Source organism: Pongo abelii, chromosome 10, assembly GCF_028885655.2.
Source record: "Pongo abelii isolate AG06213 chromosome 10, NHGRI_mPonAbe1-v2.0_pri, whole genome shotgun sequence".
Taxonomy (NCBI): Eukaryota; Metazoa; Chordata; class Mammalia; order Primates; family Hominidae; genus Pongo; species Pongo abelii.
Genome location: NC_071995.2, coordinates 93,450,346 through 93,476,369, shown reverse-complemented (window position 1 = coordinate 93,476,369; position 26,024 = coordinate 93,450,346). Strand labels below are relative to the sequence as shown.

Genomic DNA, 26,024 nt, shown 5'->3' with positions numbered 1-26,024 from the left:
TCTTTTTTGTGGGTTTTTTGAGATGGAGTCTCACTCTGTTGCACAGGCTGGCGTACAGTGCCGCGATCTCGGCTCGCTGCAACCTCTGCCTCCCAGGTTCAAGCGATTCTCCTGCCTCAGACTCCCATGTAGCTGGGACTACAGGCATGTGCCACCAGCTAATTGTGTATTTTTAGTAGAGACGGGTTTCAGCATGTTGGCCAGGCCGGTCTCGAACTCCTGACCTCAACTGATTCACCTTCCTTGGCCTCCCAAAGTTTTGGGATTACAGGCGTGAGCCACCATCCCTGGCCTGATGGCAGGCTCTCTTATGAGTTGCAGACTGCCAATTTCTTGTATCCTTACACGGCAGAATAGGGACTAGAGCTTTCTGGGGCCTCTTTTATAAGGTACCAACTCCATTCATGAGGGCTCTGCTCTCATGACCTAATCACCCCCCAAAGGGCCCTACCTCCTAATACCATCACATTGGGGTTTAAATTTCAACATATGAATTCTGGGTGGGGTGGGGGTCACAAATATCCAATCCATAGCACCTACTTACCTAATAGGAATTACCATGGTATATGGTGTTACCTTAAGTTGATAATAACCCATTCTATGAATGAATAAGCTGATTCTCAGGGAATTTAAGTAATTCCTAAGCCAGTAAGTGGAAGAAGCAGGATTCATCCCAAAGACTGGCTCCAAAGTCCCAATGTCTTTCCTCTCATTGTCATGTCATGCTAGATTAGCATTGACATGCTAAGATTAGCAGGCTTATTGATATAAGGCCTAAAAATGAGAACGAGCTTGCCTGAGTGTAACTGTGGCTCCAGGGCCCCTGCTTTAGCTAGGGAAGGGCAGTTGATGAGAGGCTCTCGCTACTCTCTGGAGGTTAGATGGCTCCATTTCATGGACACTAACGTTTGGAAAGAAGCCAGACCTTCTCTTTTGTGCCCTCTGAGCTTCCTTTGGATATTTCAGAGCCTCCCCTCCTGTGGCCTCCAGCCCTCTTGGGCTTCACTCTGGCTATCCACTTAGGCTCTATCCCTTGCTTCTTCCTGAATACTATCTCTGTCTCCTACAAAACTTATTCACCTGGGGCCAGGCATGGAGGCTCACCCCTGTAATCCCAGCACTTTGGGAGGACGAGGCGGACGAATCACCTGACACTGGGAGTTTGAGACCAGCCTGGCCAACGCGGTGAAACCTTGTCTCTACTAAAAATACAAAAATTAGCTGGGCATGATGGCGGGTGCCTGTAATCCCAGCTACTCAAGAGGCTGCGGCAGGAGAATTGCTTGAACTCGGGAGGCGAAGGTTGCAGTGAGCAGAGATCACGCCACTGCACTCCAGCCTGGGTGACAGAGTGAGACTCTTGTCTCAAAAAAAAAAACAAAAAACAAAAACTTATTTACCTGGATCTTCTTTCTTTGAGCCTTAGAAAGTCATTAACTTGCTTATCTCCTTAGCAAGCTAATTCATGCCGAAGTATTAATGATAAAAATGTGTAACACTTTTCTTGGAGCTATGGGCAGTGTTCAGTAGTCCCAGGCACTTGTTGTTTGAACAACATTGTGTCGCATGCAGTAGGCCCTGGCATGAGCCTTCGGTCCTTTCTTACCAGAGGATTGGTGGATACCACGGGTAGTTGAAAGACATGTTTCTGTCCCCATCCTGTGGAAATGTTCGCACCAGGATTCTGTCTTGTGAATCTTCTGTTTTCCATGGTGTCTGAGGTTCACCACTCGTTCTGCAGTGGAGCACCCACTTCCTTGCGCCCAGGACTTTATCATAATGACCAGCATGAGCTGGGCTCTGCCTGCTGTGGCTCAGAGTTTAACTCTATGAAGAATCAGTATCATCTGTATTGCCAGAGACTCACTGCCATCATTCAGCCCCCTTGGGCTCTGCAGACACCAGCACCTTTATCCTGAGGACAGCTGCTGCTTGGTGGCTCTCTCTGACCAGAGTGATGTGCTGGTGGAAACAGTTTTATATTTCCTATTTCAAAAAAATTTTTGGTAGACTATACATAACAATATTTATCATTTTAACTTTTTTTTTTTTTGAGACAGAGTGTTACTCTGTCACCCAGGCTGGAGTGCAGTGGTGTGACCTTGGCTCACTGCAACCTCTGCTTCCTGGGCTCAAGTGATCCTCTCACTTCAGCTTCCTGAGTGGCCGGGACTACAGGCATGCACAACTGGCTAATTTTTGTATTTTTTTTGCAGAGACAGGGTTTCACCATGTTGCCTGGGCTGGTCTCGAACTCCTGGGCTCAAGTGATCCACCGATCTCTGCCTCCCAAAGTTCTGAGATTACAGGTGTGAACCATCGCACCTGGCCCATTTTAACCATTTTTTTTTAAAGATAGAGTCTCGCTCTGTCTCTCAGGCTGGAGAGTGCAGTGGTGCGATCTTGGCTCACTTCAACCTCTGCCTCCTGGGTTCAAGTGATTCTCCTGCCTCAGCCTCCCAAGTAGCTGGGATTATAGGTGCCTGCCACCACACCCAGTTAATTTTTGTATTTTTAGTAGAAACGGGGTTTTACCATGTTTTCAGGCTGGTCTCAAACTCTTGACCTCAGGTGATCCACCTGCCTCGGCCTCCCAACGTGCTAGGACTACAGGCATGAGCCACCGTGCCTGGCTCATTTTAACAGTTTTTAAGTGTACAATTCAGTAGCCTTAAGTGTACTTACAGTGTTATAATGTTGTGCAGCCATCACCACTGTTCATTTCCAGGATTTTTCATCATCCCAAACTGAAACACTGTGCCCATGAAATAACTCCTCATCCCCCCTGCTCCTAACCTCTGGTAACCACTACTCTATGCTCTGTCTCTATGAATTTGCTTATTCTAAGAACTTCATGTAAGTGGTATCGTATAATGTTTGTCCTGTGTCTGGCTTATTTCACTTAGCACAATGTTTTCAAGGTTTATCCATGTGGTAGCATGTATCAGAATTTCCTTTCTATAATAATATTCTATCATATGATATAACAGATTTTGTTTATTCATTCGTTGGTAGACAGTTAGATTGTTTCTATCTTTTGGCTATTGCAAATAATGCCACTATGAATTTCAGTGTACAAGTATTTGCTTAAGTCTTGGCTTTCAATTTTGGGGGTATATACCTAGGAGTGGAATATATAATAATTACTAATAATTAAACCAGTAATTTACTGTATGTGTACTAAATGCTACTACTTACTACATATATACTAGTATTAGCTGGATTATATTGTAATTCTATATTTAACTTGGAGAAACTACCAAACTGTTTTCCTACCATCTGTACCGTCACATAATCCTAGTAGCCATACACAAGGGTTCCAACTCTGATTTGTTTGTTTATTTGTTTTGAGTTTTACTAGGAAAAGAACCACTTTCCATCGCATAGACATTATCCTATCACAAGTTCCCCTGTTGGCCCATGAACTCATTCAATAAATATTCATCAAATGCTTGCAAGGTGCCAGGCATTGTATGAGGAATGAGACTGGTAGATAAAATAGACATGGTTGCCCTCATGGTACTTACTATTTAAAGAGACAAGAAAGAAAACAAAATACATATCATTGCAAGTTGTGATAAGTTATTTAGAGAAATGAACAGGGATAGTGATAAGAATAATTATAACAATGTAGAATTTTACCATTTGCTGTTTCAGGAAGCAGTATAGCATAGGACATGAAGATGTGGTCTTTGAGATCTGATAGCATCAAGCCTAGCTTTTCCATTTTCTTTTTCTTTTTCTTTTCTTTCTTTCTGTCTTTTGTTGTTGTTGTTGTTGTTGTTGAGACAGAGTTTTGCTGTTGTTGCCCAGGCTGGAGTGCAATGGTGCAATCTCGGCTCACTGCAACCTCCGCCTCCCAGGTTCAAGCGATTCTCCTGCCTCAGCCTCCCGAGTAGCTGGGATTACAGGCACCTGACACCTCACCTGGCTAATTTTTTGTATTTTTAGTAGAGACAGGGTTTCACCATGTTGGCCAGGCTGGTGTCAAACTCCTGACCTCAGGTGATCCACCCGACTTGGCCTTCCAAAGTGTTGGGATTATATGGGCACGAGCCACCGGCCTGGCCAGCTTTTCCATTTTCTGTTTGACCTTGGACAAATTACTTTAATCCCCCTGTGCTTCTGTCTCCTTGACTATAAAATGGAGATGATAATAGTACTTACCTTACTGTGAAGATTACATGATAGAATCCGTGTAAAGTATATAGAACACTGCCTGACACATGGTAGGTACTCAGTAAACTTATTAATTTCATATCTCCTCTTTGTAGGCTACTCACATGTACTTACAATAATTCCCACTTGGAATACATGCCAGTTATTCATGGAATGGCCATTGACAAATGCACAGTGGCCAAGCTTCTGCTCCTGATACTTTTGACCATAGAAACCTATGCCTTGAGATGCAGAACTCATGTGGCCTCTTCTTCTAGCCAGCCTCTAGTTTCCCATCAAAATTTCAACCCATGCCCTTCTTTTTCCTGGGCAGGATGCTGTGGTATGAGAATAGAGGCTTTGAAACTAAACATGTCTGGTGGGGTTATTTATCAGTTGATTGGGTTATCTTGGACAAATTACTTAACCCCTCTAAGCTTCAATTTCTCCCTCTGTGAGGCACCTTAGGAGTTTTTGTGATGATGTATTTAAAGCTCCTAACTCAGCATCTGGACCATGATAGCAGATCAATCAATCATAACTTTCTCTAGAAATGTCTTAAATAAAATTGATATGAGGCCGGGTGTGGTGGCTCACGCCTGTAGTCCCAGAACTTTGGGAGGCCAAGGTGGGTGGATCACTTGAGGTCAGGAGTTTGAGACCAGCCTGGCCAACATGATGAAACCCCATCTCCACTAAAAATACAAAAATTAGCCCGGCGTGGTGGTGTGCTCCTGTAGTCCCAGCTACTTGGGATGCTGAGGCAGGAGAATTGCTTGAACCCAGAAGGTGGAGGCTGCAGTGAGCTGAGATCATGCCACTGCACTCCAGCCTGGGATACTGAGTGAAACCTTGTCTCAAAAAAAAAATTGATGTGAGTATTCACAATATTTTCCTGTTAAAGTATGCTTATCTATTTTAGAAAGCATTACATCAGGCAGGTATAAAGTTAATTGATTAAATATGATGGCCATAATTTTTATAAAAGTTTAACCTTAGACCCTTGGTCAGGAGTGTCAACCTATTATAATGTAGCTTTCTTAAGAAAATCAGGTGCAACATAAGGCTGTCATTAGAACACAAAACATGCAGACTTTTACAATTTGGCTTACTGCCTATGTTTATATTTTAATAAGACCCTCCTACATATAGGCCAAACAAGTGTCTAACAGTGGAAATTCCAGGGGTCCTTGTAGGCCAGGGGTCAGTAAACTATGGCCTGCAGGCCAAAGATAGCCTACACTCTGCTCTTGTAAATCATGACTTGTTGGAACAGAGCCACACCCACTCATTTCAGTATTATCTATGGTGGCTTTTGTGCTAACAAAGTGGCAGAGTTGAGTAGTTTTATTTTTATTTATTTTTAATTTTTTTAATTTTGGAGAACAGGGGTTTCCCATGTTGGCCAGGCTGGTCTTGAACTCCTGAACTCAAGTGATGCACCCGCCTCAGCCTCCCAAAGTGCTGGGATTACAGGCATAAGCCACCGCGCCCTGGCAGAGTTGAGTAGTTGTAAAACTAAATGGCCTACAAAGCCATGTACAATATCTAGAAAAAGTTTGCCAACCCCTACTTTAGGCCAAGAGGGGAAAGGGAAGTGCTTTTGGCAGTAGCCTTTATTTATTACTATTATTTTTTGAGATGGAGTCTTGCTCTGTCACCCAGGTTGGAGTGCAATGTCATGATCTCGGCTCACTGCAACCTCTGCCTCCCAGGTTCAAGCGATTCTCCTGCCTCAGCCTCCTAAGTAGCTGGGATTACAGGCACGCGCCACCATGCCCAGCTAATTTTTATATTTTTTAGTAGAGACGGGGTTTCACCTTGTTGGTCAGCCTGGTCTCGAATTCCTGACCTTGTGATCTGCCTGCATTGGCCTCCCAAAGTGCTGGAATTACAGGTGTGAGCCACCGCGCCCAGCCTAGCAGTAGCCTTTAAATTGTATGTGTAGCTTTCAGCACGAATGTGTTGTCTCCTGCCGTTTGTTGGTAGGGTGACTTCTGGAATGCTTTGGATGTTTCTGTAGGAAAGGATCTTAGTGCCATTTATCAACGGGCTTAGCTCAACATTGCTGTATTAGTGGGCAGACTAAATTGTTGTAACAAGACCTGTTAATTTAGTTCTGTAAGGAATAACGAAGTTTATTTCTTGCTCACAAAACTGCCAGTGTGGGTGTTCCAGGTTGGTTGGCAGCTCTGCTCCACAGAGTAATTCTGGGACCCAAGCTCTTTCCGTCTAGTGGCTCTGCCCTGTGTTCGGGCCTCTTGCCTTCTGCAAGGTCCAGGTTTGAGTCATTAGATCCAATTTCCAGCTGTTGGAAAGGAAGGAACACAATGCATGTCAGCCCAGCAATGGCACCCACCACTTCCACTCATATTCCATAGACTAGAAGTTGGTCTTATGACCACATCCACTACAAGAAGCCGAGGAAGACGAAGAAGAAACGAATTTTGTTTCTGTCATAGTAGATAAGGGGGAGTGTTAGGGGTCCCCTGACAATTCCCTGACCCAAGTTCTAAGTCTTTACCTCTGCCAAGGATAGCTTCATGCCAGAGCATGGTAGAACCTGCCTGGCTATACTTCCTTGAACTCTGTCAACCCTATCTCTGTGTATTCCTCCCTAGTAGTTGTCCTGTGTCACCCACCATAGCTCCCCTTTCTCTTTCTAACTCTTGATTTCCTCTTTCTATAAGTATAGACAATTAGGCTGAGCATGGTGGCTCATACCTGTAATCTCAGCACTTTGGGAGGCCAAGCTGGGAGGCTCGCCTGAACCCAGGAGTTCTAGACCAACTTAGGCAATATAGTGAGACCCTGTCTCTACAAAAAAAGAAAAAAAAATTAGGCAAGCATGATGGCGTGTGCCTATAGTCCCAGCTACTCAGGAGGCTGAAGAGGGAGGAGCACTTGAGCCTAGGAGTTCAAAGCTGCAGTGAGTCATGATCATGCCACTGCACTCCAGTCTAGGTGACAGAGCGAGACCCTGTTTCTAAAATAAATAAATAAGGACCATTAATTCCTAGTAGGACCCGTGGCTCTTGCAGCCATCATGATAAAAAAGAGGCAGGTACTATTATTGTCCCCACGTTATAAAGAAACTGAGGTATAGAGCAATTAAGTAACTTCCTCAAGGTCACAGCTAGTCATTGACAGCACTCAAAAAGGAATATTTCTTTTGTTGGGTGGGGATTTTACTCCGGAATATGGCCAAGGAGCATGCTGTGAAAACACTATCTGGTACACACTAGCAACTTTGATTTGACAAGGAATTTTTGTTTTTAAATTTGCAGAAATATTCTTTGCTAACTGTTGTTTACCTTTTAATTTTGTCAATGCACTGTTGTTTTTTCTTTTTTTCCCTGGTGGATAGAAATTTTACTTTTTTCTTTTTTTGAGACAGAGTCTGTCTCTGTCACCCAGGCTGGAGTGCAGTGGTGCAATCTTGGCTCACCGCAACCTCCTCCTCCCTGGTTCAAAAGATTCTCCTGCCTCAGCCTCCTGAATAGCTGAAACTATAGGCGTCTGCCACCATGCCCAGCTAATTTTTGTATTTTTAGTAGAGACAGGATTTCGCTATGTTGACCAGGCTGGTCTCGAATTTCTGACCTCAAGTAATCCGCCTGCCTCAGACTCCCAGATTGCTGGGATTCTGGCATGGGCCACTGCTCCCGGCCAGAGGTTTTACATTTTTATATGATAAAACCTTCATGATTTTTCCTCCTTACTTCTAGGTTTGAAAAATCATCTACCTTTGAGAATGATGATGAATATTCAATTCAACTTTCTTCCAGTTTCTAATGTTTGTTTTTTAAACATTATTTACTTTTATCCATCTTTAATTGGTTTTGCCTGTGGCTGTGGAAAAATAGCAATTCCCATTGTATTTATATTTGAATCTGCCAGAGAAAGTATTTGTTTCAAACAGGCTTCAATGGCAAAGCGAACACTGGTGACAGACAACCAAGAACCTGTCTTCCATATTTATAGTAATGAGATTCCTTGACACAGGCTGGTGAGGTTGTAGATAGTGGCTTAGTTGTCACAGGTGGCTGAGCTCGTGTTGCAGCTGTAGTGAGTGTGCTGGGTACTGTTGGTGTGCTGACCCAGTGCCTTTATTTTATTTTATTTTTTTTGAGACAGAGTTTCACTCTTGTCACCCAGGCTGGAGTGCAATGGCGTGATCTCTGCTCACTGCAACCTCTGCCTCCTGGGTTCAAGCTATTCTCCTGCCTCAGCCTCCCGAGTAGCTGGGATTACAGGTGCCTGCCACCACGCCCAGCTAATTTTTGTATTTTTAGTAGAGATAGGGTTTCGCCATGTTGGCCAGGCTGGTCTCGAACTCCTGACCTCAGGTGATCCACCCCCACCTCAGCCACCCAAAGTGCCGGGATTACAGGAGTGAGCCATTGCGCCTGGCCTTTTTTTACTTTTGAGACAGAGTCTCACTCTGTCTCCCAGGCTAGAGTGCAGTGGCACAGTCTCGGCTCACTGCAACCTCCGCCTCCTGGGTTCAAGTGATTCTCATGCTTCAGCCTCTGAAGTAGCTGGGATTACAGGTGCACACCACCACGCCTGGCTAATTTTTGTATTTTTAGTAGAGATGGGGTTTCACCATGTTGGCCAGGCTGGTCTTGAAATCCTGACTTCAAGTGGTTCACCTGCCTCGGCCTCCTAAACTGCTGGGATTACAGGTGTGAGCCACCACGCCCAGCCCCCAGGTGCCTTCTACCTGGCTGGTGCACTCACCCTCAGGTGCTGAAGTTTTGGCTGCTGAGCACTCACAGCTTTCCCCTTCTTTCGAGAATTGGCTCACCCCAAATAAATAAATTACACTACCTCCCCAGTCATAAGGAGTAGCCAATGACCGAGGTTCTGAGGCTGGCCCCCTTGCCTCAATGTGAGTCAATTCTTCAATTCCTTTTTCTTTTTTTGAGACAGGATCTCTGTCACCCAGCCTGGAATGCAGTGGTGCAATCATGGCTGACTGCTGCCTCAACCTTCAGGGCTCAAACGATCTTCCCACCTCAGCCTCCCAAATAGTTAGTACTACAGGCGTGCACCACCATGCCCAGCTAATTTTAGTAGAGACAAGGTTTCACTATGTTGCCCAGACCGGTCTCAAACTCCTGAGCTCAAACGATCCTCCTGCCTTGGCCTCCCAAAGTGTTGGGATTACAGGCATCAGCCGTGCCAGGCCTCAACATGGGACCTATTCTGAGTTGTAATCTATGCTGCAGAGCTGGCTGCAGGATCAGGATGAAGCTCCTTTCCAGGCTTCAGACCCTAGCCTTGCTGAGCCCCTTCTCCCGCCTTCTCCTTCCCTCACTCCCTTTCTCCAGATTGCATTCCTTCAAATCATGCACACTCCAATCCCTGTCTCAGGCTCTGCTTCTAGGCAATGTGATCCAAGACAGTGAGGAAATCTAATTTCCTACAAATAACACTCTAATACTTATAACAGGGACATGGTTTACAAGCTTTGTAGATATCATAGACTCAAGGTTAAAGTTATATATTAGACAGTTTAAACACATATGTAATAAACTGTTATATTGAAATGGTAGTGATCAGAGTTATGAGTGATAATAAGAATTTTTTGAACTTAAGATCTATGACCCATCTAGAAAATATTTATTGCTCCTTGTTTTTCTGGGGTTCCTGGAAGTGTAAATATTCTCCAATCCCCTTTTCTCATCTTACTGAGATGAGAAATACCACCACATGATTTTGAATTCTCCATGTGCTTTTGTTAAGGAGATTATCCTCTTTCAAGCCTTACAATTAAATACCATGTGTTATGTTACCTATAGTTTCTTTTCATTTCCATCAAAGTGGACTCAAAATTTCTACAGTGACATAAATTTATTATAAGCTTTAGATTGTATCCAGCACCAACTATGGAATCATGCTTCTTTTCTCCCTTAGTTATTACTTTCCAAAGCCAATACTACTTCAATACTACTTGGATACCACCATTTCTTTTCTTTTCCCCAAGCTTGTCCTCTAAGGATTTTGTTATTCTGTACATCTGAAGAAGCAGAGATGTTGTGACTTGCTTGAATGGGGAATGCGAGGTTTCATGCTCAGAACCCCAAGTTCCAATGAGCCTTTCTTGCCCCAAGCAGCAGCTCAGTCTCCTGTGTTTGCCCCTCTGTGGACTCCACCGCTTATGTTTGTGTCACTGATCTGTCGTGCAGTAACCCTTTCCTTGGTCCCTCTGAATTCTGTTATGCTCCGTTGACTTATTAAGAATGAACGCTGTTTGCTCTGTGTTTTGAAAATGAACTTTAACACTCCTGAGTCTTGCTTTGGGTTTTTCTCTCTCTATTCAAACAAAACAGTTGGAAGGTGGTTCAATATTTGCATATTTGCATTTTTGATTTAGATTGTTTCTCTTTTCCTGAGAACTTAAGGGTACTGTTCACAGACCTTAGACAGCATCCTGGAGGAAATTAAGAGGTGGGTTTGGGAGCAGGGGAGAGCTAAGGAATGAAAGGTTTAGTTGAAGAAGAGGAAAGAGAGGGAGAGAATATCATTTGGTTTCTCTTTTAGGTGAATTCACGTTAGGCAGAACTTTTTCCAAAACCGTTTAGACTTGGATAAGGAAATTATCCAAAACTTGCACATACCCTCTGAGCTTCCCTAATTACTTGGGCATCCTGGTTTATGATGCTAAGGCTTAATATTTTAGAGATTAAAATGGGACATCTGGTCATCTTATCCCAACCACAAGTCACTCTGTCTAAGGCACCTGCCATAACACTGACCTCACAGGGTTGTTGCTAGAGTCAGATGGTGTAGTTAGTGCTATAAATACTATTATTATTGGTATCCCCGTGTTATATATGTGTTAAATGAGGCACAGGAAAGTTAAATATCTTGTCCAAGATCACACAGCTAGTAACTGACATAGCTAGGATTTGAATCAAAGCGCCACTCACAAGAGACCAAAATTTACAGTAAACTATAGTAAACAGTAAAACTATGAAACTATGTTATTTTTAAAATTACTTTTTATTTTATTTATTTATTTATTTATTTATTTTTTGAGATGGAGTCTCACTCTGTTGCCCAGGATGGAGTGCAGTGGTGCAATCTCCACTCACTGCAGCTCCACTTCCCGGGTTCACGCCATTCTCCTGCCTCAGCCTCCTGAGTAGCTGGGACTACAGGTGCCCACCATCACGCCCGGCTAATTTTTTTTTTGTATTTTTAGTAGAGACGGGGTTTCACTGCTAAAGACCAGGATGGTCTCGATCTCCTGACCTCGTGATCTGCCCGCCTTGGCCTCCCAAAGTGCTGGGATCACAGGCGTGAGCCACCGTGCCCAGCCAAATTACTTTTTTTTGTTTGTTTTGTTTTGTTTTGTTTTGAGACAGAGTCTTGCTTTGTTGCCCAGGCTGGAGTGCAGTGGTGTGATCTCTGCTCACTGCAAGCTCCGCCTCCCGGGTTCACACCATTCTCCTGCCTCAGCCTCCCGAGTAGCTGGGACTACAGATGCCCACCACCACGCCTGGCTAATTGTTTTGTATTTTTAGTAGAGATGGGGTTTCACCATGTTAGCCAGGATGGTCTCGATCTCCTGACCTCGTGATCCGCCCGCCTTGACCTCCCAAAGTGCTGGGATTACAGGCGTGAACCACTGCACCCAGCCAGGCCAAATTACTTTTAAGGTTCAATTATTTGGGTTGTTTTGCATGTGGGTAATTTTCTTAGAATGAAAAAAATATATATTTTGCTGGAATTTTTTCATAGTAGTCTCCCAAACATGAAATGATAGCAGGATACATAGTCTCCCACACTCAAATTTCCCAACATGATTCAAACAAAAATCATTCGTGCAAAATTATTTGAGCATTTCATCAGTTTCCTCAAAAGCCTCTCCAAAGCCTCTGATATTCAAATAATTTTCTTTTGAAGAACCTGAGCAATTGGTTTGATTGAATTTATATTGTAGACTCATATAATTAGCATGCGGCTGCTCTGGAAAAATGGGATGTACAAGGACGTAACTAGCATTAAGAGGAGAAATGTCTGCTAGAGTGGGGACTAATTTGATAATATTAGTCATATTTTCATCTTAAGATGACCTTTGCTTCCCTGTGCAACCTGGCAACGCAAAGACTTTGATAATGAGAGCTGAGCTAATGAGGACTCACTGCCATTTCACAGACATTAACTATCCCGCCTTCCTTAGGGAACAACCCCGGGTTAGCTGATCTGATGACAGTATTTGGTGAATTTTGAGGCAGACCCTAGGACGGCCCCCAATGATCACTGCCACCTGGTACTCATGCTCTCGTGTAATTCTCTCCCCTTGGGTGTGGGTGGGACTTGTCACTTGCCTTTAGTAGATAATGAGATGTATGTGATTACATGTACATTAGTATGTTACAGAAGGTTGTAATATCCTTCTTGCTAACACATTCCTCCTTCCTGGTTTTGATGAATCTAGGTGCCCTGCTCTGAGCTGCTCTATGGAGTGGCCTATGTGGCAGGAACTGAAGATAATCTTCAACTGCCAGCCAGCAAAAAATGGAGGTCCTCAGTCCAACATCCCACAAGGAACCGAATTCTACCAACAGCCATGTGAATGAGACTGCAGTCTTGGTCAGAAATGGGATTGCAGCTTTCCAAAGAGACTCTGGAATAGAGGACCCAACAAACGGATGCCTGGACTCCTGACCCAAACCCACAGTAACGGTGAGATATTAAATGTGTGCTGTTCTAAGCTGCTAAATTTCTAGTCATCTGTTATCCATCAATAGGTGACTAATACAATCGTCATACTCAAAATAAATGGGTCATTTATTCTAATATGTATTGAGAGATCCCGTGTGCAGCACACTGCAGTAGCTCTGGGTATATGATGGAAAACAAGAGAGAAAAGACCCTGACCTTCATGGAGCTTACAGTTTAATGAAATAGATGACATTACATAATTATTCTATGAGCGCTACAGTCTGATGCCATTATCAGCATTAGCATCAGTAACCAGTATCATAACTAATTGGATAAACTATAGGTGAGTATTAGTGAACATTCACCGTAGTCATAATTTTTAAAAGGAAAGCATCCACAGCAAATCTACCTTTAAGGCTGGGTGTAGTGGGTCATGCCACTAATCCTAGCACTTTAGGAGGCCGAGGCAGGTGGAATATTTGAGGTCAGGAGTTCGAGACCAGCCTGGCCAACATGGTGAAACCCCGTCTCTACTAAAAATACACACAAAAAATTAGCCGGGCACGGTATGCAGGCCTGTAGTCCCAGCAACTCAGGAGGCTGAGGCAGGAGAATCACTTGAACCTGGGAGGCAGAAGTTGCAGTAAGCCAAGATTGCGCCACTGCACTCCAGCCTGGGTAACAAAGCGAGACTTCATCTCAAAAAAAAAAAAAAAAAAGAAAGAAAAAGAAAATCTACCTTTAAGCCATATAACTTTCTATAATTTGAGATGTTACTATCCCTTGTAAAAATGAGAACATGTTCACTCTCTTCCCTAAAGGAGAGACCTGAAGTCATAGCAGCTCCTGAGTCTGTCTCCAAGTCCAGGACTTCTGAGTGATGGTTGTTCCTCCTCAAGTTTAATAATAAACCCTCTTCACGGTGATGTGCACCTGTAGTCCCAGCTACTCGGGAGGCTGAAGCAGGAGGATTGCTTCAGCCCTGGAGTTTGAGACTGCAGTGAGCTATGATCCCACTGCAGTGAGCTATGATCCCACTGCACTCCAGTCTGGGCAACACAGCAAGACTCTGTCTCAATAATAATAATAATAATAAGAAGAAGAAGAAGAAGAAGAAGCCCATCTTGTTATTCTATAACCCCTGAACTAAGTTGTAAACTTGGCCATCATTAACATAGACTATACAAAATAGTAGGAGAAAAGCCATAAGAAAATAGGCCGGGTGCAGTGGCTCACGCCTGTAATCCCAGCACTTTGGGAGGCCAAGGTGGGCGGATCACCTAAGGTTGGGAGTTAGAGATCAGGCTGGCCAACATGGTGAAACCCCGTCTCTACAAAAATACAAAAATTAGCCTGGCATGATGGCAGGTGCCTGTAGTCCAAGCTACTCAAGAGGCTGAGGCAGGTGAATTCCTTGAACCCGGGAGGCGGGGGGTTGCAAGGAGCTGAGATGGTGCCATTGCACTGCAACCTGGGTGACAAAGCGAGACTCTGTCTCAAAAAAAAGAAATAAAATAGAAAATTAGTTAACTGCATCAAAATGTACATGATACAGTAAGGAAGATAATAATAGCAAACACTGCCTTCAAGGCATTTTACATAAATGTTAATTAATTTAATCCTTATAATAAGCCTACTAAATAACAACTATCAGTGTTCCCTTCTCCCCACTTTTTTTTAACTTATGGGGAAATTGAGCCAAATAGAAGTTAAGAAAATTTTTCAACATCTTCAGCAGTACATCTGGGATCTCAACCCATTCAGTATGACTTCAAATTCTATTCCTGGGCTTCTTAACTATACTCAACATGAATAGCTACTTCATTCCTTGTTTCTACAATATTCACAAGGGCACAATTGGTGTTTATAACATCTTTCCTCCACCACTCCTTTGATGTCCCTTTTGCCTGTAGCAAGCATCTCAGCTGACAGGACTTTTTTTTCTGAGACAATATCTCCCTCTGTCACCCAGGCTGGAGTGCAGTGGCACAATTATAACTCACTACAGCCTCGACCTCCTGGGTTCAGGTGATCCTCCTGCCTCAGCCTCCTGAGTAGCTGAAACTACAGGCATGCACCACTATGCCCAGCTACTTTTTTTTTTTTTCAGACAGGTTCTCACTGTGTTGCCCCTAGTGGTTTTGAACTCCTGGGCTCAAACAGTCCTCCTGCCTTAGCCTCCCAAAGTGCTGGGATTACAGGCATGAGCCACTGTGCCCAGCCTGACTAAGGATTTTTGCTCGGTGTGTGGACTCTAAAATTTGACTGGATTTGAATTCACTCTTACTAGCCATGTAAACCTGGGCAAATTGCTTAACGTCTCTGTGCCTCAGTTTCCTCATCTGTAAATGAGCACGATCATATTTCCTACATCATAGGGTTGTTGTGAAAATTCAATGAGTTAATAGACCCAAAGCATTTGGTTTATTATTTCAGCAGGAAGGGACCATTCCAAAGCCTTCCTCTTAACACTTCCAACTGTAATAACATTCACATCACAGGTCAGGGAGCCAGTGTGACTCTTCTGCCGGTACTTGGATTACAACTAAGCACCCAAGAACTGAGGAAATAACTGAGTTCAAGGACCCACTGGGGTCACTGGGAACAGTCCCCCTGTGAGTAAGCCCCACTATCAGCTATTACCATAAAATTCCATACACCTACCAGAGAATCACAGATGGCATTTGGGGCCTGCAGGATTAGCATTAGTTAGAAGATAGTCATCCTGAAAGGTCTATGAGTTCCTTTTCCCAGGGTCCAATTGCCCTGGTAAATTGTCCCAAGTGCCTTCCTGAAAGGATAGGAGGAAGACTTCAGTACACACCGTGCTGGCATTGCTGGGTTGTTCCTCAAGAGCATCTTGTCTCCCTGCTATTCAAAGGGCTCTGGGTTTGGAAAGTGACTCAGGCTTGGCATTGGATGAAGGACTGGACTCACCATCATCATGACTAGTCAGTCCTCTCTTCCCCAGACTTAGATTTTGTTGTTATACAAATTAGGTCAGACTTTAGCATCCATGTATTTCAGCCCCAAAGGCCCTAGGATCTATTAAGCACCCTCAAATATCCCTTAGAGTCAAATCCTTTTGATAATCACATCTAAGTCTTCTGCTTTTTTTCAGGAATCAGGACGTGCTTGCCCCTGAAGGTTAAAGCTGATGTTTGCCCCCCAAGGAAACTTCTTTCCATCAAAGCATCTCTCACCATCATCCCTGGCCTACAGAGGGCATCCGCTTTTCAAGAATGCCAACTCCTCTCTCACCAATGTGTGTTTTTTCTGGAGGTGGGTGAGTAGATCGGTGATTATAAATCCACTCCAACTGAAGGTTTGGCTCTGTGTCCCCATTCAAATCTCATCTCAAATTTTAATCCCCACATGTGGAAGAAGGGACCTGGTGGGAGGTGATTGGATCATGCAGGCAGTTTCCCTCATGCTGTTCTCATCATAGTGAGTGAGTTCTCAGGAGATCTGATGGTTTAAAAGTGGCAGTTTTGCCGGGCACAGTGACTCACACCTGTAATCCCAGTACTTTGGGAGGCCGAGGCGGGTGGATCACGAGGTCAAGAGATCGAGACTATCCTGGCCAACATGGTGAAACCCCGTCTCTACTAAAATACAAACAATTAGCTGGGCATGGTGGCAGGCGCCTGTAATCCCAGCCACTTGGGAGGCTGAGGCAGGAGAATCGCTTGAACCCGGGAGGCGGAGGTTGCAGTGAGCCGAGATCGTGCCACTGCACGCCAGCCTGCGACAAAGCGAGACTCTGTCCCCCAAAAAAAAGAAAAAAAACAAAGTGGCAGTTTCCCCTGAGCTCTCTCTCTTGCTACCTTGTGAAGAAAGTGCCTCTTTCCCCTTTGCTTTCCACCATGATTATATGTTTCCTGAGACCTCTTCAGCCATGTGGAACTGTGAGTCAATTAAACCTCTTTTGTTTATAAATTACCCAGTTTCCGGTAGTATCTTTATAGTAGCGTGAAAATGGACTAATACACCAACATTTGTATCTCTCTAAGGCTTTGGGTTCCTTTTTCCACAGCACATCAAGGATTGTGTGGCATCTGACTTCTCCTGCACAGGCCACCATTGAGACTCACTTTTAGACGGCCAAGCAAGAAGCGTAAACCTCTTCATAATCTTGCTATTCTTTTGGTACGTAAGTCTTCTCTTCCCAGGTTTGGTTTTGATTTCAGGACATTCTAGAATCTGACTCTAGTTGTGGATCTGGAGACCATGAGCAGAGTAAGGGGTGGGCCATGAGGACATCCCGTTGCAAGGTGACCATTCAGTGAGCTCGGTACAGGGTCTCTGCATAAAACAGGACCAGCCTCATCAGAATGGGAGGAAGGGTTGCTCTCATTTTATTGGCCTACGAGGCTCTGTAAGTCCTGGGGTTTCAGATTCTTGGCGTTATCTAACACCTCCAAAATATTTCCACTCCAGTACTCAGGGGAAAAACCATCTTTTCCCAATCAATGCCCTGAAAGTCATAGCGGGACTGTGAATTCAGTCGATTTTGAGATTCATCAATCTTCAGGCTCTGCCTCTGCCTCTAATTTTCAGCTTCATTAGCCTTGAACCTGCATGACATAAAAGAGTACTTGAAGGAAGTCACAGAAACTTTCTCATTCACTGACCATGCTTCGAAGTGAGAATTTAAATGCCTGAAAATGTCATTTATTTTCTTTAAACTTCATCGTGCAGTTAGATGGAACTGCTCACCTCGTGGCCTTTATAATCCCCACTCCGCAGCCCCCGGGGCCTTGCTTTCAATAGGCACTTCATTCTGTGTCACTACAGGTGATAATTTTGGTGTTCTGCCACTGGGTGACGTGGACATCTATGAACACAACTCATGATTTAATCAAAATGCAATTTTATAGTTGTTTCTCACCAACTCTTTTAACTTTATTCAGGGGTTAGAGAAAGAGAACATGGCCTTCCTCTAGCCCTAGAGGAAACTTCTGATGGCTTCTATGGTTTCTCTTCCCTGCTCACCCTCACCTCTACCCGCTAGCTGTCATTTTCTTTCTCTTCCAGGGTTGAAGGTAGGGTAGAGATGAGAAGAAAAAGGGGTAAGTGAGTCACTACTTGATCTGGTAGCTTCATGCTCTCTGGGGCTGCAGCTGATGAAAGCTGGTAACCCCCAGGGGGCCTGGACGATGGCTCAAGCTAATTCTTTCTCTTCTGGCCCTTGAATAGGAATGTTGGAGAGGCTCCCTGCAGGCCCCCTCTCCTGCAGTTCCCTTGACTCAAGTGGATGTATCTCTATTCCAGCTTGTCTCTTTCAACTCCTTCCTCAGCCTCTGAGTATCTAGCTGAACGTGCTCAGCTGCTTTCTGTGGAGGTCCTTCTCAGAGGACCTGGTAGACAGGACCCAAGCCTTGTCTTGTGTTACCCCCATAAGGGCTTGGGAAGTCTCCTTCATCCTTTGCCTCAGTAAACTCCAGGAGTGCCCACTGATCCCAAAACAGAAGCCCTGCTTGTTCTTCCATCTCCAAAGCACATAGCCAGCTTTGCAATGGAGGAAAACATTCTGAATTTTCTTGGTGGAGTTGGACTTCGGTTCGTGGTGCACTCTAAGTTTCTTGCTCTTTAGTCAGGCCGCCCCAGTCTTCTGTGTCTTCCAACTGCAAGGCACACGTTTCAGAGCTCTCCCGGTGGACAAATAAAAACCTTCTCACTAGGCTTAGGGTTGGGAGACAGAGCCTCTGCCTCTCATCCTCACAGCAGAGCAAAAGCCTCTTCAAAACAATCTCCTCAACCACCTTCTACTAAATCTTCCCACTGACCCCTTTTGTATCTTTCATTTCATTGAGAGCCCTAGGAGATGTGGAAAAGGGTCTCCTTCACTCCTGTTCTAAATTCCGCATGGCAGGGGTGAGGTAGGTGGCAGGGGAGGGGGTGCAGTGGTTGGTCTCAATCTAATTTTGGCATCCTGAGATTTAATCTGTTGATACCACAATCTAATCTGAGGCAGCGGCCGGTCACAGTGGCTCTTACCTGTAATCCTAGCACTTTGGAAGGCTGACGAGGGCAGATCACCTGAGGTCAGAAGTTTGAGACTACCCTGTCCAACATGGTGAAACCCATCTCTACTAAAAATACAAAAATTAGCTGGGCGTGGTGGCACACTCCTGTAATCCCAGCTACTCAGGAGGCTGAGGCACGAGAATTGCTTGAACCCAGGAGGCGGGGGTTGCAGTGAGCCTAGATCGCACCACTGCACTTCAGCCTGGGTGTCAGAGCAAGTCTCACTCTTAAAAAAATAAAAATAAAAAACAAATGGAGGCAGGAATAGTGTCATGCTAACTTCTCTAACAATGGTTTTAGTGACTTCCTGGCCACCAGATGTCATGTTTTTCCTGTATCCTATCCTTACTACTTTCAAATCCAACCAAGTCACCTAGTCAATTCCAGATTCCCAATACCTTGGAATCTCTTTCAGGGAAACAATCCAGTCTAGCTAGTTTCAGCAGAACTTTATTACATGGTGTTACTTAGAATTTCTAGGAGAGCCAAGAAACAAAGCCTGGATATTACACAGCCAGAAGTGAAGCAGCCAGGAGGAATGTCCAAGCATCCCACACATGTCCCAAATATCCTAAGACTCTTCTAGCAGAAATCCTGCCGTTGCTGCCAGATGATGTTTAACATCTATAAAACCGGAACTGACCACCAGGACCCTCATTACAGTTCGTGCAGAAAACCAGGCAGCATTGTGTCCAGACTTACTAGAATATTGTGTGTCTGCAGCCTGTCACCTATATTTCAAGTGTTGCTTAGGTCTGGATTTGTTGGAAGATAGTCAAATGTCTATATCCTAGCAGCAAAGAGTCTTAAGAAATGTGTTGTATTTGTTTGTTTCTTTTCTTTCCTTCTTTCTTTTTCTTTTTTTTTTTTGGAGACAGAGTCTCACTCTATCCCTCAGGCTGAAGTGCAGTGGCACGATCTTGGCTCACTGCAACCTCCGTCTCCCAGGTTCAAGTGATTCTCCTGCCTTAGTCTCCTGAGTAGCTGGGACTACAGGCGCATGTCACCATGCCCAGCTAATTTTTGTATTTTTAGTTGAGACAGGGTTTTTGCCATGTTGACCAGGCTGGTCTCGATCTCCTGACCTCAAGTGATCCACTCGCCTTGGCCTCTCAAAGTGCTGGGATTACAGGCGTGAGCCACCGCACTTGGCGTGTTTGTTTTTTTTCTTCCTATGGAAAAGAGAATTCACAACATAGAAGAACTACCAAAAAAAGATTTGAGGCAGACACAAATGACAAATGTCCATTATGAAACTTTTATGAAAAGAAAAGTTTATGGTCCCAATCAATAAACTGTTTTGACTGTATAAAACAAGCAAATAACAAAAAACTCTCTTATATATCTTTTGAATTTTGTACCATTGTTGTAAAATAAATAAATAAATATAATATATATATATATATATATATTTTTTTTTTTTTTTTGAGACAGAATCTTGCTCTGTCCCCCAGGCTGGAGTGCAGTGGCACAATCTTGGCTCACTGCAAGCTCCGCCTCCTGAGTTCACGCCATTCTCCTGCCTCAGCTGGGATTACAGTCACATGCCACCACACCCGGCTAATTTTTTGTATTTTTAGTAGAGACAGAGTTTCACCGTGTTAGCCAGGATAGTCTTGATCTCCTGACCTCATGATCCACCTCAGCCTCCCAAAGTGCTGGGATTACAGGCATGAGCCACCGCGCCCAGCCCCATTGCTGTAATATTTATTCAAAATATAAATTAAGAAAAAAAATTAAGTCTCATTTTTCAAGGCTCTTCCTTAGTGCCATTTTTCTTATCTTCATTCCTCTTATGCTGTTGGGGCCTTCTAATGTCTTGCATTATCTTTATTCTTTAACCTTAGAAATGGTTTTGATTGACCTTTTGGTAGTCTTTGGTCTCCTTTAACCCTTGTGTTGTTATAAAGATAAAGGAGGTAATGCATTTAAAACACTTCGCATAGTGTTTGGTACCTACTGGGTAATCAACACTGGTTAGTTTTCCTGCCACTCTCCTCCTGCTATATTATTGCCTGTGGTGGTTGTTCCAGTCTTGAGTGCAGAGAATTCAACAAGATGTAGTGGGTGCATTTAAGGGACTCTCCAGCCCATGTCCTCACCTTTTAAATGTGGACCATAATCCAAGCTAAACCAGTTAGAATTTCTTTTTTAAAAAAATAGAGATGGGATCTTGCTGTGTTACCCAGGCTCGTTTTGAACACCTAGGCTCGAGCAATCCTCCTGCCTTGGCCTCCCAAAGTGCTGGCATTTCAGGCATGAGCCACCCCACCTGGCTGCCAGTTAGACTTTCTTAGGGGCTAGGTAAGATAAGATCACGTATAGATGGAGTCAGAGTTGGTAACAAAACAGCCCAAAGACATACACGCTAGCTCAAGAAAGGAGGTAGGAGAATCTGGGAGGTTGCAGAGTATCCTGATCAGTACATGTGGGCTCTGTAGTCAGGTTGCCTTAAATCCCTGCCCTAACACTCATAAGCTGTGGGGTCTTTGGCAAGTCAGTTACATAAGCTCTCCAAGCTTCTGTTTCTTTGTCTATGACCTAGGGATAACAACAGTGTCTTTCTCATAAGGTTTAGTGAATTGCTGTGGACAATTCCTATCATATAGCACATTTGATTCCTGGATTTCATTTACTTGAAAGTTTATGTTTGAAAAACATAATTTCCCAAGTTTTTAATCTTCCAGTGAACTAATGGTCCTGCATTTCATGTCTCCAGGCTGTTACAAGAATAAACATAGTTGGCCAGTGGCCGTGGCTCATGCCTGTAATCCCAGCAATTTGGGAGGCTGAGGCGGGCAAATCATCTGAGGTCAGGAGTTCAAGACCGGACTGACCAACGTGGAGAAACTCCATCTCTACTAAAAATACAAAATTAGCCAGGCTTGGTGGCGCATGCCTGTAATCCCAGCTACTTGGGAGGTGGAGGTTACGGTTAGCCAAGATTGCACCATTGCACTCCAGCCTGGGCAACAAGAGTGAAACTCTGTCTCAAATAATAAACATAGTTAAGATGTTTTAAAAGAAGATTTTTTTTTTTTTTTTTTTGAGAGGGAGTCTGGCTCTGTCGCCCAGGCTGGAGTGTAGTGGCGCGATCTCGGCTCACTGCAATTTCTGCCTCCTGGGTTCATGCCATTCTCCTGCCTCAGCCTCCTGAGTAGCTGGGACTACAGGCGCCCGCCACCACGCCTGGCTAATTTTTGTATTTTTAGTAGAGACGGGGTTTCACCGTGGTCTCGATCTCCTGACCTCGTGATCTGCCTGTCTCAGCCTCCCAAAGTGCTAGGATTACAGGTGTGAGCCACCGCACCCGGCCTAAAAGAAGATTTTTATAATGAATCAGCTCAAATTAAAAACTCATTATCTCATTACTAATAGGAATAAAAAAGCACTTGAAGAGCATGAAGGATATGTAAGTGTCAAGTTGAATTTAGTTCAAAGTTTTCTGTAGAGATAAAGTTTCTCTTTAAGGCTCTGTTGACATCCATTCCATGGGTGAATTGATTTACTGTATGTTCAGTTGGGTTAATCCCAACCAGCCTGTGCAAAATGTGCCATTTCACAATTGGGTCAAGCAATATAATGTAAAATGTGGGACTAAAAGTAAGCTTACAAAAATGCCTGTCTACTTCTTTCCAAAATGAGATAAAGGAAAATGTGCAAGAGCTCTTTGATTAACCAGAGACCTTGTGATTTTTTTGATTTTTTTTTTTTTTTTAAGAGTTAGGTTCTTGCTCTGTTGACTAGTCTGGAGTGCAGTGATGTGATCATTGCTCACTGTAAACTTGAACTCCTGGGCTCAAGTGATCCTCCTACCTCAGCCTCCTGAGTGGCTGGGACTTAGGAACACAGGCCCGTGCCACCACATCTGGCTGGTTTTTTAAAATTTTCTGTAGAGATGAGATCCCACTATGTTGCCTAGGCTGGCCTAGAACTCCTAGCCTCAAGCGATCCTCCTGCCTCAGTGTCTCAATGCATTGGGATTACAGGCATGAGCCACTGCACCTGGCTGACTTTATAATTTCACAATTTTATGACTTTCAGACCTGTGGCCCTGGAATATAAGTTCATCCCATTCTACTTTGCTGAATTAAAAGAAAAATCTTAACAAGCTAAATTATAAACTACTTCTTTTAGCAGATGACATCTCATAAATATCTTGAGAGCTATAGAGAAGACTTTGAAGGAAGAATAAAAGCCCTGCATGTAATTCCATTTATAGTTTAGTAGGTTATTTTATTCTTTCTCTTTTTCATTTTTTAAAGTGAGCCTAATGCCATGAACCTGATTTCCTCAGGTTCCCCTGCCTGTGGGTTGAAAGGGGGGCACATTCATGGTGATAACCCATATTTTGCTGAATTTATCTAACGTCTTCGGGTTTGGGTGCCTCAAGTACCCCACTCAAGTCTCACTCAGTTATTTCTGGAAGTTCTCAGAGGGTATATTGCAAACAAGCATATCCTCTACAGTTACTGGGTAATGTGATGCCTTCTTCCTGTGCTCTGACCCACAGATATCCTTTGCTCGGCTAGCCATTTGAGAATGTGCATTTCCACCACCCAAACTGCTGGTGCCCCCTGGGATAACCCTAAGACTGTCCCAAGAATGCCAACTTCCAGTGATCCCTGGACAGCCAGCCGTGGAGATGCCAGAGCAGTTTCATGTTACTGGGAACCCTAAATGTGCCAAAGCTGCACTGCATCAAGAAGGCCCTGCTCTGTGTGGCACTTTGTCCCTTGGGCACACAAACTGTGTGCTTCAAGAGGGAGCCTTTGTAAAACAGGCTTTGTCTTCCATTTGCAGCTTCTCTTGCCACAGTGCTCAGATGTGAATCCCTGGGGCTGGCGCGACCATCCTCCCCAGTCCCATCTCCCTCTTCCTGGGAAGTGGCTCCTTCCTTCCTCTCATGCAAATCACTTCATGTAAATAGACGCCTTTTCTTTCGGTTCATCAGTGCATTTGTTGGAACTCTTTTGGTTGCAAATAACAGACTTCAATGAGAGCCCGCAGAAGCAAATGGAGAGTCTGAATTATAAAGCTCTTGGAGTGTCTGGTGAAATAAAATGGCAGGACTGCAGCTGGGCCTCAAGGAGAAACTAAAATAGGGGGCTGAAAAGCTGTAATGATGTCCATCCCTCTCCTCTCAAGTTGACTGGCTTTCCCTGATCACTGTTTCATAAGGAGAAAAACATGACTCTGTATGAGTTTTGCTGGAGAAATGCTGTGAACTGGCTATTGCCGAAGCATAGGGTGATGGTAAAGGTCGGGGGAGGGAGGCTTGATGCCAAATTTGGAGACATAGGCAGGGACTGCATCAAGGTTGATTTTTAATAGGCTGGAACTTTGTCCTGAAGACAATGAATGGCAGAGCCACTGGGGAGGCTAGAGTAGAGCAAGCAGACTTCTACTGCAGTTAGTCATGCTGGGGTATTCAGGAAACACATATAAGTGAGCAAGACCAGAGACAGGTAGAGAAGTTAGGACGCTACTGTAAGAGGCATTCGAACCAGAGCAACCCCATTTTGAGTGAGGGCTAGGAAAATGAGGCTCAGACTGGCTAGGCTGCATTCTCAGAAGTTAGGCATTCCTGGCCTCTAGAGGTTTACGGTTAGGGCAACAAATTAATAATGTTTACTAAACAGACCCAGACTTGGGAGTGTGCAGATATCCCAATATCTGGAGCACAAAGGCATTCCTAATTTTGCTTTAAAGATAATAATATCAATTCTTGCAAAATATAGTAATGAAGAAAATTAATTCTTTATCACAAACCCTTGTAGCAGAGCACATCTCCCAATATATACAAGCATTGTACCTAGGATGAATGCGTTCCTCCTCTTACTTTCGGGAACATCCTACTCTGTCTATGGAGTAGCTGTCTTTTCACCATTTTACTTTCTTAATAAACTGACTTTTGCTTTGCACTGCAGACTCGCCCTAAATTCTTTCTTGCGAGAGATCCAAGAACTCTCTCTTGAGGTCTGGATCGGGACCCCTTTCCTGTAACACAACTGTAATGTATGATCTTGGGAATATATTCCATAGTCCCGCTGGGAGCAGGAATAGAGAGGAAGAGATGGATTGGAGAACTAATTAAGACATAGAATCCACAGGACTTAGTCACAGGTGGGCAATGAGGAAAGGGAGGAAAACTTCAAAATGCCTGCCAGACTCTTGGCCTTGGAGGCTGGATAAATGGTGGTGATATTGGCTGAGGTAGGAGATAGGGGAGAAGGAGCAGATTTTGTTTGGGGGAAGATGAAATGGCATGCTTTTCACAGCCTGGCTGGGATTAACCTGACTGTACATACAGCAAATTAAGTTAACTTGTGTTTGTTGAGTTTGGGATGCCCAAAGGATCCTCAAAAGCTGATATCAGGCTGGGCACGGTGGCTCACGCCTGTAATCCCAGAACTTTGGGAGGCCAAGGTGGGTGGATCATTTGAGGCCAGGAGTTTGAGACCAGCCTGGCCAACATGGCGAAACCCTGTCTCTATTAAAAATACTAAAATTAGCTGGACATGGTGGCATATGCCTGTAATCCCAGCTACTCAGTTGGCTGAGGCAGGAGAGTTGCTTAAACCTGGGAGGTGGAGGCTGCAGTGAGCTGAGATCACACCACTGCTCTCCAGCCTGGACGACAGAGTGAGGCTCTATCTCAAAAAAAAAAAAAAAAAAAAAAAAAAAAAAAAAAAAAAAGAGTGGTATCAGGAAGCCATGAACATTTAATTCTCCACTCTGGGAGAGTCGATGCTAGAGATTTATGGTTGAGCTGGGACTTATCAGTATATAATATGGTTCAATCACGATGCTGAATAATATCACCCAAGAGAGCATGTAGTAAGAAGAGCAGCTGACACAGGATGGAGGTTTGGGGAACGCTAGTGTTTAAGGAAGGGGGAAAGGGGTTTCAGGAAGAGAAGCCCATGAGAGAGATGGAGAAATTGATAATCCAGCAGTGTTAAATGCAACACAGTGTCAGTGAGATGACTACAAGGTGTCCATTCACTTAGCCACAACATTTTAATTTATTTTTTAGAGGCGAGGCCTCACTATGTTGCCCAGGCTGCTCTTGAACTCCTAGCCTTAAGCTATCTTCCCACCTCAGCCTCCCAAAGTGCTGGGATTACAGGTGTGAGCCACCACACCCAGCCTTA

General features: G+C 44.2%; 1 long non-coding RNA gene across 2 annotated transcripts in view; it reads left to right on the top strand.

Annotated features, from left to right (window-relative positions):
• Positions 1–26,024, top strand: part of LOC129049194 (uncharacterized) — a 64,634-nt gene that overhangs the window by 13,645 nt on the left and 24,965 nt on the right. Inside the window, exons 2-5 of one of the 2 annotated variants that reach the window (XR_008512051.2) lie at positions 12,611–12,858; positions 15,959–16,119; positions 16,874–16,986; positions 23,381–25,566. This is a non-coding gene — a long non-coding RNA (uncharacterized LOC129049194). Of the gene's footprint in view, positions 1–12,610; positions 12,859–15,958; positions 16,120–16,873; positions 16,987–23,380; positions 25,567–26,024 lie in introns of those variants that run through there. The other variant, XR_008512050.1, reaches the window with a different exon arrangement.